General features: G+C 42.5%; 1 pseudogene; it reads left to right on the top strand.

The window, feature by feature from the left end:
• The first annotated feature begins 6467 nt into the window (after positions 1 to 6467).
• LOC100602692 lies at positions 6468 to 6866 on the top strand (annotated as a pseudogene).
• Positions 6867 to 12255: the final 5389 nt, after the last annotated feature.

Below are 12255 nucleotides of genomic sequence, written 5' to 3'. Positions count from 1 at the left end.
TCTACCCATTACCCAGTTACAAAGTTGCTTCCACATTTGCAGGTATTTATTACAGCAACACCTCGCTCCTCTTGTACCAATTTCTGTCATAGTCTGTTTTAGACTACTATAACAAAATACCACAGACTAGACAATTTATCTTAAAGAAACAGACATTTATTTCTTACAGTTCTAGAGGCTGGCAAGTCCAAGATCAAGGTGCTAGCATCTGGTGAGCTAGATGCTAGCTAGAGCTCCTTGCTGCATCCTCACATGGCAGGAGGTGGAAGGGAGCAAACCTACTCCTGCAAGCCCTTTTTATAGCAGCATTTATCCTTTCACAAGGGCAGAGTCCTCATAACCTAAACACCTCCCGTTAAGACCCATCTCCCAACATTGTTGCATTAGGGATTGAGTTTTTAACACATGAATCTGAGGGGGATACATTCAGAACATAAGAATGTCTGTCAGTAATTGGAAAATTGTCAACAATTATTTCTTAAACATTTCTTCTACCCATTCTTTCTTCTCATTCTGGGATTTCAAATTATGTATATGTTAGACTGTCTAATATTGTCCCATAGCTCTTAGAGACTTTGTTCTATTTTTTTCTACTCTGTTCTCCTTGTGTTTCAGTTTGAGTAAATTTTATTGACCTATATTGCACTTCATTAATTATTTCCTTGACTATATCAAGTCTACTGGTAAGCCCATGAAAGATAGTCTTCATATCTACTACTGTGTTTTTGATGTCTAGCATTTTTAGTTGGTTCTTTCTTGTTGTTTCTATCTCTCTGTTGAACTTACCTATCTGATCTTGCATGTCGTCCACCTTTTCCATTAGTCTTTAACATACTTGTCATAGTTATTTAAAATTCCCTGTCTGATAAATCCAACATGTGTATGAGGCTGGTTCTGATGATTACTTTGCCTTTCCAAACTGTGTTTTTTCTTGCCTTTTTGTGTACCATGTGATTTTTTGATGAAAGGTAAATATGTTATGTAGGGCAGTAGATACTACGTAAATATTTTTATGCTTGGAACTGAGCATGCCTTTCCTTCTGCTGGACTTTTAATGTGGGAATTAGTGTTAATTTAGTCCAGAGTTGGACTAGAAGTTTGTTATTGCTATGGTTACTCTCAGGGCTCCAGAAGCTTTAAACTTTCCTAGTGATATATTGTTTCTGTCTCTTCTCTTGGTTTTGAGTCTCCCCTTTGTGCTATCCTCCAGAAACAGTCTGTATGTAGTTCTCCAGACTATATTCTTCTGCAACTCTTGTTACTATGGTGGCCAAGAGAGAGAGGGGGCGACCTCTTATGTTCTTCTGAAGCATCAGTCTTAGCAGAAACTGAAAACCTGGGTCTCAGTGGCTCCTGCAACTTTTCCAGCTGTAGTGCTGGCCTAGCAAATATTCCTGCCCCGCCCCCAAAGTGAAGCTTCTTTTCCCTCATGTTCTCCTCTCCTAGCTGCAGTCAGTTTCTAGCGGTACAGTTTTGACCGACTTGCCTTTGCAGATTAAAGCTTTGTTGGGTAGGGAAGATGAAGGGAATGTATCAGGGTGGTGTTTGGGCAGTGGCTGCTGTTCCCCTTCTCTGCCAGCATCTTGGAGGACATTTTCTGAGGCTTCTCCTTGATCTCCCCTGTGAGCTCCTGTTGTTCTTGGAGGGAAAAACTGTAAGAGAGTGTGAACCCTTTGTGTCTGCAGCCCCTGGGACTTCACACTGTGTTGCTAGTGTTACCGGAAACCGGTCCTGATCCACACCCTAAGAAAGGGTTCTTGGATCTTGTGCAAGAAAGAATTTAGGGTGAGTCCATACAGTAAAGTGAAAGCAGTTTATTAAGAAAGTAGAGGGATAAAAGAATGGCTACTCCATAGACAGAGCAGCCCCAAGGGCCGCTGGTTGCCCATTTTTATGGTTCTTGATGATATGCTAAACAAGAGATGGGTTATTCATGCCTCCCCTTTTTAGACCATACAGGGTAACTTTCTGAGGTTGCCATGGCATTTGTAAACTGTCATGGCGCTGGAGAAAGTGTGTCAGTGAGGACGACCAGAGGTTACTCTTGTGGCCATCTTGGTTTTGGTGGGTTTTAGCCTGCTTCTTTACTGCAATCTGTTTTATCAGCAAAGTCTTTATGATCTGTATCTTGTGCAGACCTTCTATCTCATCCTGTGACTTAGAATGTCTAACCATCTGGGAACGCAGCCCAGTAGGTCTCAGCCTTATTTTGCCCAGCCCCTTGGAGTTGCTCTGGTTCAAATGCCTCTGATACTAGCTCACACTTGGCCTTTAGCAATTCTTTAAACATTTCTAGCATAATCTTCTTACCAGTTTTTTATGGCATTTGGCAGCATCTGTTCTAGGTAAGTGTATGCTTGAATACTGTTTCTCCCTGCAGGCCCTTGTGTTTCTCTTGGTTTTAAGAAAGTTATTTGCCTATAACATAAGTTCTCTCATAGGTTCATAAAAGTTGTTAATTTTGTAGTTTATCTAGTTTTTTCTTCTCATTGTTAGAATGGAAGAAGTACTTTTCTAACCTCTTAAATCTCTGAGCTTTAACAAGAACCATTATTTATTTTGGAATTTTAAATTTCTCTAGCATTAACTTGATTTTGAAAATTTTAGAGAATTTTTGCAACAGCCCCAAACCATCTTTCTGTGTATATTTGGAAATTAGAACTGAGAATCACTAGTAAAGATGGTATAAAAATGAGAAAAAAAATGAAATTTGGGGTCACTAAATTGTAAGGTTTTTTTTCTTTTCTGTATGTTTCTCTCACTCAAACTTGGATTTCATATGGGCTCAAGGAAATTATGTGGTAGCACAGAAAGCAGAAATATCTCCACGAAGTTTTGGGTTTTGGGCCAGGCACAGTGGCTCATGCCTGTAATCCCAGCACTTTGAGAGGCCAAGGTTGGTGGATCACCTGATGTCGGGAGTGTGAGACCAGCCTGACCAACATGGAGAAACCCCATCTCTACTAAAAATATAAAATTAGCCAGGCTTGGTGGCACATGGCTGTAATCCCAGCTACTCAAGAGGCTGAGGCAGGATAATCGCTTGAACCTGGGAGGTGGAGGTTGCGGTGAGCCAAGGTTGCGCTGTTGCACTCCAGCCTGGGCAACAAGAGTGAAACTCCATCTCAAAAAAAGAGAAGTTCTGGGTTTTGTTTCCAGAAGCCTGAGCTCACAGTAGAACTTACAGAGTTTACGATAAAGAAGAAAAAAATGGGAGACTTTTTAGAAGAAACAAAAAGGATAACTGGAGGAATAGAAGGCTTCCTAGAGTAGAAAAAAGGTTCCTGCACCAGAAGTGGAGATGAAGGGAGGCCTTGGAATAGACAAGAAAAGATGCCACAAGTGTAGCAGGACGAGCTGCAGACAAAACCCCTCAGACACCGAGTTAAAGAAGGAAGGGCTTTATTCGGCCAGGAGCGTCGGCAAGACTCACGTCTCAAAAACCGAGCTCCCCCAGTGAGCAATTCCTGTCTCTTTTAAGGGTTTACAACTTTAAGGGGGTCCGCATGAGAGGGTCATGGTCGATTGAGCAAGCAGTAGGGTACGTGACTGGGGGCTGCATGCACCAGTAATCAGAACGGAACAGAACAGGACAGGGATTTTCACAATGCTTTTCCATACAATGTCTGAAACCTATAGATAACACAAGCAGTTAGGTTAGGGGTTGATTTTTAACTACCAGGCCCAGGACGCGGTGCTGTGCTATCTGCCTGTGGATTCCATTTCTGCCTTTTAGTTTTTACTTCTTCTTTCTTTAGAGGCAGAAATTGGGCATAAGACAATATGAGGGGTGGTCTCCTCCCTAACAAGAACCCATGGAGAAAGAGCTGCATGCAATATCTAGGCAAACAACACCCCTAAGCCATCTTACAAGAGAGTCCCCTGTCTTAGGTGTGGCTTGGAAGCATCAAAATGTCAGCAGTCCTGAAAAGCCCTTAAGATCATGGGCAACGGAAGTCTTAGTGGAAACCTGTGGAACAGATGAAAACACCAAGTCTCCATAGACACCTTCACACTGCAGAATATGCTGGGCACTGACATGACCTTGAGAAGGGAGGGGAGGCTCTGAGAATGATTCAGATTATATTTTCTCATGAGCCTGGAGAAATTAGTCAAATTTAATTGATTTCTAGAAAATAAAGAGATTTGGTATTGCTTGCATACCTTAATTTGTAGACTGAGAATCATACCTGCTACAAAAGTAATCCATTCCCAGGCACCTAGTTATCATAGTTTCATTGAAAATATTTTATATTGTAGTAACCAAAGAATTTTTCCACTCCAATGCATCTGAGGGATTCAGCATGCCCTCAATTGCAATGATTCCTTCTGGGGTGCAGTGGGGTGGTCAGGGCAGCAAGGGAAAGGCACTTTAAATAAATCCCCAGGTGTTCTGAAAAGGACTCCCTCCACACACTCACTCCCTTTTTCCACCCCTTCTCTGAGAATCTGTGTTCACCTCTTTTGGTCTGTGTGCATGTTTTTCAATTAGGACGCTAAAACAAAGACACAGTTTGACTCTTGTAAGCAAGAGGTGTGTTCTTACAGAGGTGCACATAAAGCAAATATATCTATGTGCAAACATGTAATGCTATATACATAGATTGAAATAATTGCTGTTAATGGCATTACAGGCAACTAAAGAATAGGTATGTTTGTGAATCTGTGGCTAAGAGAGAAAAATCCCTAGATTTCCTTCTAGGAAGTCGTTATTGACTTGGGAAACTGTCCCCGATCTGACCCAGCCTCCCACTGAGGTTGTAAGAAGGATCAAGTGAAACACACATAAGCATCTGAATGAAAATGTCCCCAGAGTGAACAATTGAAAGAATTACCACTATCCTCCCATTCACATCTGTTGACTGAGGCCCTGGAGCTGGCATACTGATGAGAGATGCTTGACATTATTATAACAGAGTTGTGTGGTTTTTGTTGGTGTTTCTGCCAGTGAGGCCTCACTGGGGGATGACACATTATATGTTCCATTTTCCAGAGCTTCTGTCTGGTGCCAGTGTGAAGAAACACAGCTAGAGACCTGGTGATGGGACTTATTTTCTTATTTCTGGAAATGTTTCACCACCGAAAAAGCCACTGCAACCTGCTATCTTAACGCTACAGTACATGTTGGGCCTATTTCTCTTGTCTAATAAAATCATATGATAGCACATCTTCTCTCCCCTGGGTGGAAAAAAGGCCTGAAGGCAGGGATCCCTTGGAAATTACAGTAAAAAGCAAGAAACAGGTAAAAGTAGAGACTTCGAAAAATCTGGGTTAAAGCATTCAAAGAGCAAGCTGAGAGAGGTAGGTTATCCCTTGTGATTTTTCAGTGGAACACAGAATACATACCCTGGTTCCACCAGACAGTGCAGGGCTCACAGGAGGCCACTGCAGAAAGTCCTGGGAGTTGCCCAAAAGCTCAGCTACTTGGACCTGCTAATAGAATAAATCACTGGGAACAGAAATATCCTGTCAAGAAATTGGATGAGATGTGTTTTTCAGAGTTTGCTTTTAGTATAGCACACTGGTTAAGAATTCAAGCTCTACAGTTAAAACAAAATTTGAACCCCAATTCTACCACTTAACTAAATTGGGTGATCTCCAGTCACTTACTAAAATATAAACAGGGAATAGGATTATACCCATTTGAAAGGGTTGTGGTGAGAATTAGATTAGGTAATGTATATTCAGGGCAGAGCCTAAAGAACCACACAATAAATGTTAGATACTGTTAGGCATACCGTTCCTTTGAAAATACCTAAGCTACTGTCTACTACTTTGTACTGTTACTCAGAGGTCACTTCAGAATGAACCTCCTTGAAAAGGAATGTCTTTGACACAGGGGAAGAGTGGAGATTTGCATTTTTATTATTTCACTCACTGAAGAAAGAGAATATAGAGTTCTTTACAGGGAACTTGTTGGGATCAAAAAACCAAGTTCTTTAAGTAGGAGTCCTAACATATAGGGACACTAAATTGCTCCTAGTCCTCAGATCCTTGATAGAAACTGTGACCCAATGTTAGATTCTTTTGGGTTCAAGGGACACAGACCCAAATTTGGTGGTTGGGGGTTATCGTAAGAATGAACAGGAAAGTGAGAAAATGGAAAGGAACATTCAGCAGCCACACAGCCACACCTTGTGGAGAACTTGGTGGGGGGGTGGCGTTCACAGCTGTTCAGGCTCTCAGATGCCAGTGGCCCCCCTGGCCCTGGACATCTCATTGCCTTCTGAGGCCAGCTTCTCATTGCTCCCCACACTAGTGTCACCACTGAGCACCTCGCTAGCTGCTCTGCCAACTTCCACATCTACCACTCTTGCTTCCCTCTCCCCTTAAGATTTATATGCAAAAGAGAGAATCTGCCTGGGATATTTTGCTATTTTCCATAAGAATTCATGAGAATTCTTACTCATGAAAGCACTGGAATCCCAAAAGAACACAAAGAATGAGATCTGGGCTGGGTCGCCAAGATGTAGCTCCCAAAGTATACTCCATCGCGCCTGGCCACTCTGCCCTCAACGCTCGACCCGGCTGAATACGACATATCTCTGGAGACCTAGTGTGCACAAGCTTAGCGATTGGCCATAAGGGCCTGGCCTAAACAGGAATACCTACTTCAGTACAACAACCCTAACCGCCAAGGGCTCATCCAAGATATTGCCTTGATTTGTTGGACCTATGCAAGTTCAGCAAGTGTCTATCCCAATTTCAGACCCACTCCCAAAAACCCTCTCTTGGGAGCTTTCTGTGGAATTGGGCCCCTCTTCTTCTAGTATTATGTTTTCAAAACTGACAGGGATAGAAAAGAAAAACTTATCCAGGAAGGAAAATTGGGTTGAACATTTAACAACTCATGGCAATGGCAATGATGACTATATGCATGCTTTTTTTTTTTTTTTAAACAGGGTCTCTGTCACCCAGGCTGGAGTACAGTGGCGCAATCTCTGCGCCTCCTGGTTCAAGAAATTCTCCCATCTCAGCCTCCAAGGTAGCCAGGACTACAGGCGAGTGCCACCACACCCGGCTAATTTTTTGTATTTTTAGTAAAGACAGGGTTTTGCCATGTTGGCCAGGCTGGTCTGGAACTCCTGACCTCAAGTGATCCACCCGCCTCAGCCTCCCAAAGTGCTGGAATTACAGGCATGAGCCACTGCGCCTAGCCGACTGTATGTATTCTTGCTTAAATAAATATTCTCTTAATCATTTTTAAAAAAACACAACTGGATTCTTTCATGAAATGATGACTTTGTTGCTTTTACTCTTGGCTTTACTTTGTGTATTAGCAAGAGGGTCTTGAATTTAGTGGCTGCCTCCTCCAGGATACTAGCTTAGGCTCTTAGGTCTGAGACCTCTATCTCTTAGGTGCAGATGGAAGATTTGCAATAAAAGATATCAATTTTCCGCCATTATTACTCTCCACACTTGTTCATATGCTAAGTTTAAAATCTATATTTCCGCTGGACACAGTGGTTCATGCCTGTAATCCCAGCACTTTGGGAGGCTAAGGCGGACATATCACCTGAGGTCAGGAGTTCGAGACTAGCCTGACCAATATGATGAAACCCCATCTCTACTAAAAATACAAAAATTAGCTAGATGTGGTGACACAGGCCTGTGATCCCAGCTGCTCAGGAGGCTGGGACAGGAGAATCGAGAATCGCTAGAACCTGGGAAGCAGAGGTTGCAGTGAGCTGAGATCGTGCCATTGCACTCTAGCCTGGGCAACAAGAGCAAAACTCCGTTTCAAAAAAAAAAAATCCGTATTTCCAGTCTGATAACTTTTTGCTTACAGGATAAACTTCAGGTTAGTGACTTTTAGTTTATTTGTTCGGTGGAAGTACAATGTATGACAAATGCATTGAGTAACATCAGGATTCCCTGGCATGAAAAGGTGGAGGACTGACTCAGCCAGAGTTTCCCTAAAGTACCTCTCACATGGGCTTTCCAGAACCTAAATGACCATCATTTATTATGTCATTTTTACTTAGTTGACATGTAAAATGTCATCTCAATTTTACAGAAAATTCATATGAAGGCTGATGTGACCTTCAAATTAATTTCTGTCTTGATAGGTCTATAGGTTGTAAAATTCCTAGATGGTATAAAGGCCAGAATGTTGAGTTTTTTTAAAAAATTCAGCAAAAAGGCATTCTATTCTTGTTGTAGCAACAATTACAACTTTGTGACACATGACAACAAAAATACCTTGATTTAAGGATAATTTTACTTCAAACTACCAATTAAATATATAATTATGTGGACGAGCCACTGTGGCTCATGCCTGTAATCCCAGGACTTTAGCAGCCAAGTGAGGCAGAAGGATCACTTGAGGTCAGGAGTTTGAGACCAGCTTGTGCAACATGCCAAGACCCCAGCTCTACAAAAATATATTTTTTTAATTAGCCAGGCATGGTGGTGCACACCTATAGTCCCATCTACTCACGACTGAGGTAGGAGAATCGCTTGAGCCCAGGAGTTCGAGGTTACAATGAGCTATGGTGGCACCACTGCACTCCGGTCTTGGCAGCAGAGCTAGACCTGTCTCAAAAATAAATAAATAAAATAAATATATAATTATGTAATCACATATGTAAATCTTGGCCTCCTTGTACTTTCAGTGCCCCCAGTTCAAATTCAAAGGGTATTTTTAGTTCCTGTTTTTCCTTTTTACCAAGCTTGATCAGTGAACGAGAAAGTCTTATCAATCATCTACTTGTTGGAAATCATAGAGCTTTTGAACCACACAGCTCATTTCAAAATTAGAAATGCCTCCACTGAGGGGCCCATGTCAAGACCTTCCAGAAGCAGTTGTCACTAGATCTTAGGTCTGACATGTGTCTTTGGGTAAAAGCAGCTAAGAAATGTTTCTGGAGATGGTATGAGTGGAGAAAGCAATAGAAGTCGTATTTCTATTCTTTAACAAGTAAATCCCAATTCATATTTGCCAGAAAGCAATATAGCTATTTCTCACTAAAAGTGTTTGTTCTAAAATGTTTGCAAAACAAAATTATTTTTAAAGTACAGCATACTTTCCCATTGACACATTCTAAAGATGCATCCTCAAGGAAAATTTTTAGGTGGCAGAAAAATATTTTCTTACTATTCATAATAATCACTGACATTTACTGAGCGCTGACTACTTGCCAGGCATTGTTCAAAGATCTTTACACAATTCTTTCATTTTATTCCTCACAATGATCCTACTAGGTATTATCTCAATTTCCCAGGTAAGAAATGTAAGACCAAAAGAGTTTAAGTAAGTAGCCCAAAGTCTTATGGTTGGGGTAAAGAAAAGATGAACTCAAGCAGTCTGACCCCAAGGCACCCCCCTTCCCCACACCACTGTGCTGATATCAACACACATCCAGGCTCACCAGGAGGAAGAGGGCATGTTCCTGGTCTGCCAAGCACTGAGATAAAAATACACTGTAAGTTGGATCATGGGGTGTGGGGTCCTCATCTCCACCCTTGATAACATCCTGAGAATTCATCTAGGATGAATTCTGTTTTTCTTGGCTTTAAACTCATTCATGGTAGATGACTGGATAATGCTAATTGCATGACATAGATTCACTCATCATAAGGGGTTATGAGTTAATGTACTCCCTCCCTAGGGATATTTACAGCATTGGTAGTTGAATATTAGTTTATGTTGATTGAATGAAGATACTACAGTTTCACAAGTGCTACTGAGAAACAATTGGAGAAATCAGACAAATGAAGGTTAAAATAATCTTTTTCTGTTTTTTTTAAGAGATAGGGGTCTGTTGCCCAGGCTAGAGTGCAGTGGCACAATCATAGCTCACTGCAGCCTTGAGCTCCTGGGCTCAAGTGGTCCTCTCACTTCAGCCTCCCAAGTAGTTAGTAGTTAGGACTACAGGTGTGCACTACCATGCCTGGCTAAAAACCAGTTTTATTAAGGATAAGTTGGATTGAGGAGTAGGAGTTAACTGTGGCACAGGCAGACTCTCTAATGTTTTTCCCTAGGTCTAACACTTGGTACATCTCACTCAAGGAAGGCTTGGCTCCTCAGAGCACACACACAGAGCAAAACAGCTGCATCATCTGCATCTGCTATGTCCCTACACTGGAACAAAGTGAGAGCTAGGATTTGAGACCTGGCCCTGGAAGGAGAGCTGGGTCCTAACCCCATCATGACTGCCACCCACAAGACAGGAGGTGGGCAAAACACACCCACCCTTGGGGGGAGATCCGAAGAAGAAGGGACAGGAAGAGCAGAGTTTCCCATGAGCCTGGAGAAACTCCCCACTTCACCAGACAGCTAAATCATGACTAGTCCCTCAGGGAAAAGTGAACAGGGCTGAGAGGGGCTGAAGCTACTTTTCCCAATGCTTTCAAAAGAATGAAAACTCCTATCATATGGTCCAAAGCAGGAACGCATGAGGGAGAAGGAAGGTTCCCTACAATGCAAGAAATTATGTCAAATGCTCTATGCCTACTGGTTGCTGCTTTACATACACATTGCACATAGAGTGGAAGTTCCTGAAGGGTTTATTGTTCTTCGGAATTTATTTAAGATTTGACCGGAACCTTGTAAAAAGGATATACCAGTCCCACTGGCAACAGGCAGCTGGTAATGCACCCATAACATCCTAAGAAGAGTGCTATCCAGGGGAGAAGCTGGTGACTTCCCCTGGCTGAGAGGCAGCAGAAGCCTATTTGAAATAAGGAAGCATCATCTTTAAAGAGCCTTTAATTAATATTGTATCACTTCCAGCACTATAGGAATTCAATAATGGAGCAACCCAACCAAGTACAACTGGTTGAAGATCAATCAGATTTGGATTTTCATGTGACAAAGATTTTTTTTTAAATATAAAGCATAAGAATTTACAATCATCCCCTTCACCATATTTTAGGGAAGATTATTGTTTCAGTGGCTCAGTTCCTATGCCTTTGGATGCCTTTGGTGTGCTGGTCAGAGAAATGGGTAGAAAAGATAAAGTATGGGGAGAAAGTAAAGAGAGGTTTACTTGATCTACATGGGAAAGAGCATAGAGCCGCCTAAGGAGGCAATGAAAACATCTAGAACTCGGCAAGGATAGCAGGAGAGAGGGAAGGAGGGAGTGTCAAGAGAGGCAACCTAGGCTGGAGATTTTGAAAGAGAGAAGAGAAATTTCAGTAGCTGCCATGAGCTGTGGGGTTTGGGGGAGACAGGAATGGAAAAGTGGATTTGTTGCAAGTTTGAATAGGCACTTCTGAGTAACTCTCTTTTACTCCAAGGAAAGCTTCAATATATTAATCATTCTTCAAGAATTTGGAATGGCATTTGTTTTTCTCTTGCATATGTTATCATGAGGTAATAGGCTTTAAGGAATGGCAAAGAAACCCAGATTTATTTGGATATATCTATTTGAATCTTTCTAGAGTGAGTCATTCTGTGGGTACTGTGCTTGTCCACAAAGTATAAAGTGGTGATTGTAAAAGGATGTGCCTGGGAAGCGGCCAGAGTACAGGATGTGACAATGCCTCAGCAACACAGTGGTGACAAGGCTATGTTAGAAGGGAGCCCAGCAGAAGCCAGAGACCTGAGTGCAGCCACTTCTCCAGCACACTTCCCATCACCTATCAGTGACTCCCCTGACAGAGACTCATGGTTGGTTTTCAGCACGTTGTCTTTGGGTCTTCCATTCTGCAGTATGTTTGCCGGAGAATGGCCAGCTGTGAGGTGAGGCTCCACCTGCTGGGCACGGAGTCATGGAAAGTCACTGCTCTGGAATTAAAGGTGCATCACTTCAGGATCAGCACTGGTGCCGTGTGACTCTTCACCTACTTGGCCTCAGTTTCTTCACCTGTAAAGCAGTTGTCTTGGGAAGATGGTATCAATGATCCCTTTCAGCTCTTATGCTCAATGATACCTTTCCAGATACTCATTCCTTACTGTATCCATTGCTCCCACTTTGTCTTACCCCATGGCCCTTGCCATCTCCAACTCCTCACCCAGATGTTTATTCTACTCACATCGTGGCCCTCCCAATTAGACCTAACTGGGCGTGAGCAAAAACACTGGGGCTGTGGCTAGAGTGCCAAAGCTGCCTGCTCCTGAACTGTAAGCTCTAGACTGGCTGGGGGAGAAAAGAGGGCAACTCATCAGTGACCCAGGCACTCTGGGAACCATGTTCTGCATGCCCCTTCTCCACATACACAGAACAAGACAGTAGAGCCTGTCTCTGGAGCTCAGACAGCTTGCATAGCAGGAGGAAGCAGCTTTGCTTTTCTCCAGACACTTCTTAGAGC

This window comes from Nomascus leucogenys, chromosome 7b (genome assembly GCF_006542625.1).
Source record: "Nomascus leucogenys isolate Asia chromosome 7b, Asia_NLE_v1, whole genome shotgun sequence".
In the NCBI taxonomy this organism is placed as follows: domain Eukaryota; kingdom Metazoa; phylum Chordata; class Mammalia; order Primates; family Hylobatidae; genus Nomascus; species Nomascus leucogenys.
Note: the sequence above shows the minus strand (reverse complement) of the source record. Positions and strands in the feature narration are given on the sequence as shown.